Genomic DNA, 7,888 nt, shown 5'->3' on the forward strand with positions numbered 1-7,888 from the left:
CATTCTCGGGAGATTACAAAATATCAAGATTTTAAAAATATGCAAATGTTTGACTTCACACTAGTTAGAATTTGTTAATAAAATTTATCACGAACAAGTTCTTAATTTTTTATATTCAAAACGTAACGGTATAATTTTCAACGAAAATATTTCCGGTGTTTTACGAGTGCAGCTCCGGTCCGTTCGAGTTGCATACAAGTTTACCAAATATAGCACATAAAATAAAGAGGACTTCCGATTTTTTTTGTTGTCGTCTGCTGCTCATCTGCGAGATCTGCTGTCCCGTCACCTTGTCATCGCTTAATCAGTCTATTTTAAGACTTATTCTACGATTAGTTTTTGTAGTAAGTTATCTAAATCATAATTCTTGTTGATATATACTTTATTACAAACCAGTGTATAGATCTGTTGGCAATATATTCATTTTGTAACGTGGGATTTACTATTCTAGTACACTAGATTATGTGTGCTTGTTTCTCGAATTCCATGGGCACCGGGATTGCTGCGCTCTCACATAGGCCATGCCTAAAAGTATATTACACATCAATTTGAATGCAAACCAAGCACTACAATGAAAGATTTTACATGTGCCGTTCTTTCAATTGAACAAACAGGGGAATAGCTGAACTTAAACCCCGGATTTAGCAGAGAGAATGTGAAGTTTAACGTATCTTAATGTAAATATAACAATTAAACGCTTGTTAGATCGCATTTATTGGCAAGATCAATGCAATCTGGATGACATATAGATATTAATGACGCCCTGCCCTAACGGGCGTCATTATATTTATCTGTCATCCAGATTGCATTGATATTGCCAATAAATACAATCTACAGTTGTACCAAGTGTTTAATTGTTAAATAAAACGTGCTTTCGGCAAAATACTTATTTTAAGTGTACAATATCGAAAAAATTCGGAAAAAACTGAAAGAGCCTATTGATACATCGGAGCATCCTAAAATTAGTTCACGTGGAATTCGAGGGCAGTTTTGGTTTTTGAAACGCCCTTCTTATTATTCTTTCAATCTAACTACAAATGGGTCTACTTAATATTTTGTGTTTTTTGACAATTGGACAAAATGCGTGTTTGATGGCCCGATATGTATACTGAGATACTGTCATCTACCACAACATCATAGAAACTAGATAATATTATATATACACGTGTGTATAATGTCATAATGACTAACACACTATTAATGTTTCCGCATAAAGGAAAATAACAGGATATATGCATGGCCCGACAACCTGACAACACATACTGGTTATATATGCACACATAATTATGACGGTTATCCGGACTTGTCAACAGGAAAGATTATATTAAACAATACACCTTAGAAGATTTCTGTGAAAGAGCTAGCTTGAAGAAAGTATTTTAAACTTATTATCTAATCAGTAAAACAAGGGGTTTCTCAAAAGCACTTTCCGTTCCTGTACGTGCTCATGTTCATGGTAAAAGCACAAGAAAGATTTTCCAATCAAAAGTCCATGCAATTAATTACGTATTACATGTATATCATATAACACTAGTGGAAAAGAGAAACGCAAGTTTGTTTTCGACATTTATCATTTTACATTAATCTTTGATGATGTGTTCGTTGTATGGTTTTCTCGATTATTTCATCACTACTGAATACATTTTGATGATTTTTGCTGCCCTATCACAATCGTTGTTTGAGTGAATACCGTTCAAACAAGGATACCCAACGCCGTTTCCTGATCCAAATCAGAAACGTGTTTGTCCACCCCTAGCATCAGTCTTACTTTCCTTAACATTGACCCCATCAAGAGCTTTATTTCCCTTTTAGGGATAGTATTCCACTCCTTAAATAAGGGCCTGCGTTAGTTAAGCGACGTTATATGGGATGTTGACGCGCTTCCTACCATGAGATATCCCTGCGCATACCCAATGTCCCTAAACGGGATTTTGTTGTCTCCTGTACATCATATTGGTGGGCTACATGACGTTGCGAATGCCCCTCCATTATCAGAGCAATGACCCTACCTCTATCGTCTTTACTCAATCACGATATTTCGCTGTACAAACGCTTCGAAATAGTACCTTTAGTTGGGCGATGGGTCTCTATAGTACCTGTAGTTCGGTCGATGGGTCTCTATAGTACCTTTAGTTCGGCCGATGGGTCTCTATAGTACCTTTAGTTTGGCCGATGGGTCTATATAGTACCCGTAGTTCGGCCGATGGGTCTATATAGTACCTGTAGTTCGGCCGATGGGTCTCTATAGTACCCGTAGTTCGGCCGATGGGTCTCTATAGTACCTGTAGTTCGGCCGATGGGTCTCTATAGTACCCGTAGTTCGGCCGATGGGTCTCTATAGTATTTGTAGTTCGGCCGATGGGTCTATATAGTACCTGTAGTTCGGCCGATGGGTCTCTAAGGTACCTGTAGTTCGGCCGATGGGTCTCAATAGTATTTGTAGTTCGGCCGATGGGTCTCTTTAGTACCTGTAGTTCGGCCGATGGGTCTCTATAGTACCCGTACTTCGGCCGATGGGTCTCTATAGTACCCGTAGTTCGGCCGATGGGTCTATATAGAACCTTTAGTTCGGCCGATGGGTCTCTATAGTATTTGTAGTTCGGCCGATGGGTCTCTATAGTACCTTTAGTTTGGCCGATGGATCAATATTGTACCTGTAGTTCGGCCGATGGGTCTCTATAGTACCTGTAGTTCCACCGATGGGTCTCTATAGTTCCTGTAGTTCGACCGATGGGTCTATATAGTACCTGTAGCTCGGCCGATGGGTCTCTATAGTACCTTTAGTTGGGCGATGGGTCTATATAGTACCTGTAGTTCGGCCGACGGGTCTCTATAGTACCTGTAGTTCGGCCGATGGGTCTCTATAGTACCTGTAGTTCGGCCGATGGGTCTCTATAGTACCTTTAGTTCGGCCGATGGGTCTCTATAGTACCTTTAGTTGGGCGATGGGTCTATATAGGACCCGTAGTTTGGCCGATGGGTCTCTATAGTACCCGTAGTTCGGCCGATGGGTCTCTATAGTACCTGTAGTTCGACCGATGGGTCTATATAGTACCCGTAGTTCGGCCGATGGGTCTCTATAGTACCTGTAGTTCGACCGATGGGTCTCTATAGTACCTGTAGTTCGGCCGATGGGTCTCTATAGTACCTGTAGTTCGGCCGATGGGTCTCAATAGTATTTGTAGTTCGGCCGATGGGTCTCTATAGTACCTTTAGTTCGGCCGATGGGTCTCTATAGTACCTTTAGTTTGGCCGATGGATCAATATTGTACCTGTAGTTCGGCCGATGGGTCTCTATAGTACCTGTAGTTCGACCGATGGGTCTCTATAGTACCCGTAGTTCGGCCGATGGATCTATAGTACCTTTAGTTCGGCCGATGGGTCTCTATAGTACCTGTAGTTCGACCGATGGGTCTATATAGTACCTGTAGCTCGGCCGATGGGTCTCTATAGTACCTTTAGTTGGGCGATGGGTCTATATAGTACCTGTAGTTCGGCCGATGGGTCTCTATAGTACCTTTAGTTGGGCGATGGGTCTATATAGTACCCGTAGTTCGGCCGATGGGTCTCTATAGTACCTGTAGTTCGGCCGATGGGTCTCTATAGTACCTGTAGTTCGGCCGATGGGTCTCTATAGTACCTGTAGTTCGGCCGATGGGTCTCTATAGTACCTTTAGTTCGGCTGATTGATCTCTATAGTACATGTAGTTCGGCCGATGGGTCTTTATAGTTCCTGTAGTTCGACCGATGGGTCTATATAGTACCTGTAGCTCGGCCGATGGGTCTCTATAGTACCTTTAGTTGGGCGATGGGTCTATATAGTACCTGTAGTTCGGCCGACGGGTCTCTATAGTACCCGTAGTTCGGCCGATGGGTCTCTATAGTACCTGTAGTTCGACCGATGGGTCTATATAGTACCCGTAGTTCGGCCGATGGGTCTCTATAGTACCTGTAGTTCGACCGATGGGTCTCTATAGTACCTGTAGTTCGGCCGATGGGTCTCTATAGTACCTGTAGTTCGGCCGATGGGTCTCAATAGTATTTGTAGTTCGGCCGATGGGTCTCTATAGTACCTTTAGTTCGGCCGATGGGTCTCTATAGTACCTTTAGTTTGGCCGATGGATCAATATTGTACCTGTAGTTCGGCCGATGGGTCTCTATAGTACCTGTAGTTCGACCGATGGGTCTCTATAGTACCCGTAGTTCGGCCGATGGATCTATAGTACCTTTAGTTCGGCCGATGTGTCTCTATAGTACCTGTAGTTCGACCGATGGGTCTATATAGTACCTGTAGCTCGGCCGATGGGTCTCTATAGTACCTTTAGTTGGGCGATGGGTCTATATAGTACCTGTAGTTCGGCCGATGGGTCTCTATAGTACCTTTAGTTGGGCGATGGGTCTATATAGTACCCGTAGTTCGGCCGATGGGTCTCTATAGTACCTGTAGTTCGGCCGATGGGTCTCTATAGTACCTGTAGTTCGGCCGATGGGTCTCTATAGTACCTGTAGTTCGGCCGATGGGTCTCTATAGTACCTTTAGTTCGGCTGATTGATCTCTATAGTACATGTAGTTCGGCCGATGGGTCTCTATAGTACCTGTAGTTCGGCCGATGGGTCTCTATAGTACCTGTAGTTCGGCCGATGGGTCTCTATAGTACCTTTAGTTCGGCCGATGGGTCTCTATAGTACCTGTAGTTCCACCTATGGGTCTCTATATATAGTACCTGAAGTTCGGCTGCTTGGTCTATATAGTACCTTTAGTTCGACCGATGGGTCTCTATAGTACCTGTAGTTTGGCCGATGGGTCTATATAGTACCTGTAGTTCGGCCGATGGGTCTCTATAATGTTTGTAGTTCGGCCGATGGGTCTCTATAGTACCTGTAGTTCGGCCCATGGGTCTCTATAGTACCTGTAGTTCGGCCGATGGGTCTCTATAGTACCTGTATTTCGGCCGATGGGTCTCTATAGTACATGTACCTGTAATTCGACCGATGGGTCTCTATAGTACCTTTAGTTGGGCGATGGGTCTATATAGTACCCGTAGTTCGGCCAATGGGTCTCTATAGTACCTTTAGTTGGGCGATGGGTCTATATATTACCTGTAGCTCGGCCGATGGGTCTCTATAGTACCTGTAGTTCGGCCGATGGGTCTCTATAGTACATGTACCTGTAGTTCGACCGATGGGTCTCTATAGTACCTTTAGTTGGGCGATGGGTCTATATAGTACCCGTAGTTCGGCCAATGGGTCTCTATAGTACCTTTAGTTGGGCGATGGGTCTATATAGTACCTGTAGCTCGGCCGATGGGTCTTTATAGTACCCGTAGTTCGGCCGATGGGTCTCTATAGTACCTTTAGTTCGACCGATGGGTCTCTATAGTATTTGTAGTTCGGCCGATGGGTCTCTATAGTACCTGTAGTTCGACCGATGGGTCTCTATAGTACCTGTAGTTCGGCCGATGGGTCTCAATAGTATTTGTAGTTCGGCCGATGGGTCTCTATAGTACCTTTAGTTCGGCCGATGGGTCTCTATAGTACCTTTAGTTCGGCTGATTGATCTCTATAGTACCTGTAGTTCGACCGATGGGTCTCTATAGTACCTGTAGTTCGGCCGATGGGTCTCTATAGTACCTGTAGTTCGGCCGATGGGTCTCTATAGTACATGTACCTGTAGTTCGACCGATGGGTCTATATAGTACCTGTAGCTCGGCCGATGGGTCTCTATAGTATTTGTAGTTCGGCCGATGGGTCTCTATAGTACCTGTAGTTCGGCCGATGGGTCTCTATAGTACCTGTAGTTCGGCCGATGGGTCTCAATAGTATTTGTAGTTCGGCCGATGGGTCTCTATAGTACCTTTAGTTCGGCCGATGGGTCTCTATAGTACCTTTAGTTCGGCTGATTGATCTCTATAGTACCTGTAGTTCGACCGATGGGTCTCTATAGTACCTGTAGTTCGGCCGATGGGTCTCTATAGTACCTGTAGTTCGGCCGATGGGTCTCTATAGTACATGTACCTGTAGTTCGACCGATGGGTCTCTATAGTACCTGTAGCTCGGCCGATGGGTCTCTATAGTACCCGTAGTTCGGCTGATGGGTCTCTATAGTACCTGTAGTTCAGCCGATGGTTCTATATAGTACCTGTAATTCGGCCGATGGGTATCAAAAGTATTTGTAGTTCGGCCGATGGGTCTCTATAGTACCCGTAGTTCGGCCGATGGGTCTATGTAGTACCTGTAGTTCGGCCGATGGGTCTCAATAGTATTTGTAGTTCGGCCGATGGGTCTCTATAGTACCCGTAGTTCGGCCGATGGGTCTCTATAGTACCCGTAGTTCGGCCGATGGGTCTCTATAGTACATGTACCTGTAGTTCGACCGATGGGTCTATATAGTACCTGTGGCTCGGCCGATGGGTCTCTATAGTACCTGTAGTTCGGCCGATGGGTCTATATACATTTAGTACCTTTAGTTCGGCCGATGGGTCTCTATAGTATTTGTAGTTCGGCCGATGGGTCTCTATAGTACCTGTAGTTCGGCCGATGGGTCTCTTTAGTACCTGTAGTTCGGCCGATGGGTCTCTAGTACCTGTAGTTCGGCCGATGGGTCTCTATAGTACCTGTAGTTCGGCCGATGGATCAATATTGTACCTGTAGTTCGGCCGATGGGTCTCTATTGTACCTGTAGTTCGGCCGATGGGTCTCTATAGTACCTTTAGTTCGGCTGATTGATCTCTATAGTACATGTAGTTCGGCCGATGGGTCTCTATAGTACCTGTAGTTCGGCCGATGGGTCTCTATAGTACCTGTAGTTCGGCCGATGGGTCTCTATAGTACCTTTAGTTCGGCCGATGGGTCTCTATAGTACCTGTAGTTCCACCTATGGGTCTCTATATATAGTACCTGAAGTTCGGCTGCTTGGTCTATATAGTACCTTTAGTTCGACCGATGGGTCTCTATAGTACCTGTAGTTTGGCCGATGGGTCTATATAGTACCTGTAGTTCGGCCGATGGGTCTCTATAATATTTGTAGTTCGGCCGATGGGTCTCTATAGTACCTGTAGTTCGGCCCATGGGTCTCTATAGTACCTGTAGTTCGGCCGATGGGTCTCTATAGTACCTGTATTTCGGCCGATGGGTCTCTATAGTACATGTACCTGTAATTCGACCGATGGGTCTCTATAGTACCTTTAGTTGGGCGATGGGTCTATATAGTACCCGTAGTTCGGCCAATGGGTCTCTATAGTACCTTTAGTTGGGCGATGGGTCTATATATTACCTGTAGCTCGGCCGATGGGTCTCTATAGTACCTGTAGTTCGGCCGATGGGTCTCTATAGTACATGTACCTGTAGTTCGACCGATGGGTCTCTATAGTACCTTTAGTTGGGCGATGGGTCTATATAGTACCCGTAGTTCGGCCAATGGGTCTCTATAGTACCTTTAGTTGGGCGATGGGTCTATAGTACCTGTAGCTCGGCCGATGGGTCTTTATAGTACCCGTAGTTCGGCCGATGGGTCTCTATAGTACCTTTAGTTCGGCCGATGGGTCTCTATAGTATTTGTAGTTCGGCCGATGGGTCTCTATAGTACCTGTAGTTCGACCGATGGGTCTCTATAGTACCTGTAGTTCGGCCGATGGGTCTCAATAGTATTTGTAGTTCGGCCGATGGGTCTCTATAGTACCTTTAGTTCGGCCGATGGGTCTCTATAGTACCTTTAGTTCGGCCGATTGATCTCTATAGTACCTGTAGTTCGACCGATGGGTCTCTATAGTACCTGTAGTTCGGCCGATGGGTCTCTATAGTACCTGTAGTTCGGCCGATGGGTCTCTATAGTACATGTACCTGTAGTTCGACCGATGGGTCTATATAGTACCTGTGGCTCGGCCGATGG

The sequence above is a fragment of the Pecten maximus genome, chromosome 10 (genome assembly GCF_902652985.1).
Source record: "Pecten maximus chromosome 10, xPecMax1.1, whole genome shotgun sequence".
Classification (NCBI taxonomy): domain Eukaryota; kingdom Metazoa; phylum Mollusca; class Bivalvia; order Pectinida; family Pectinidae; genus Pecten; species Pecten maximus.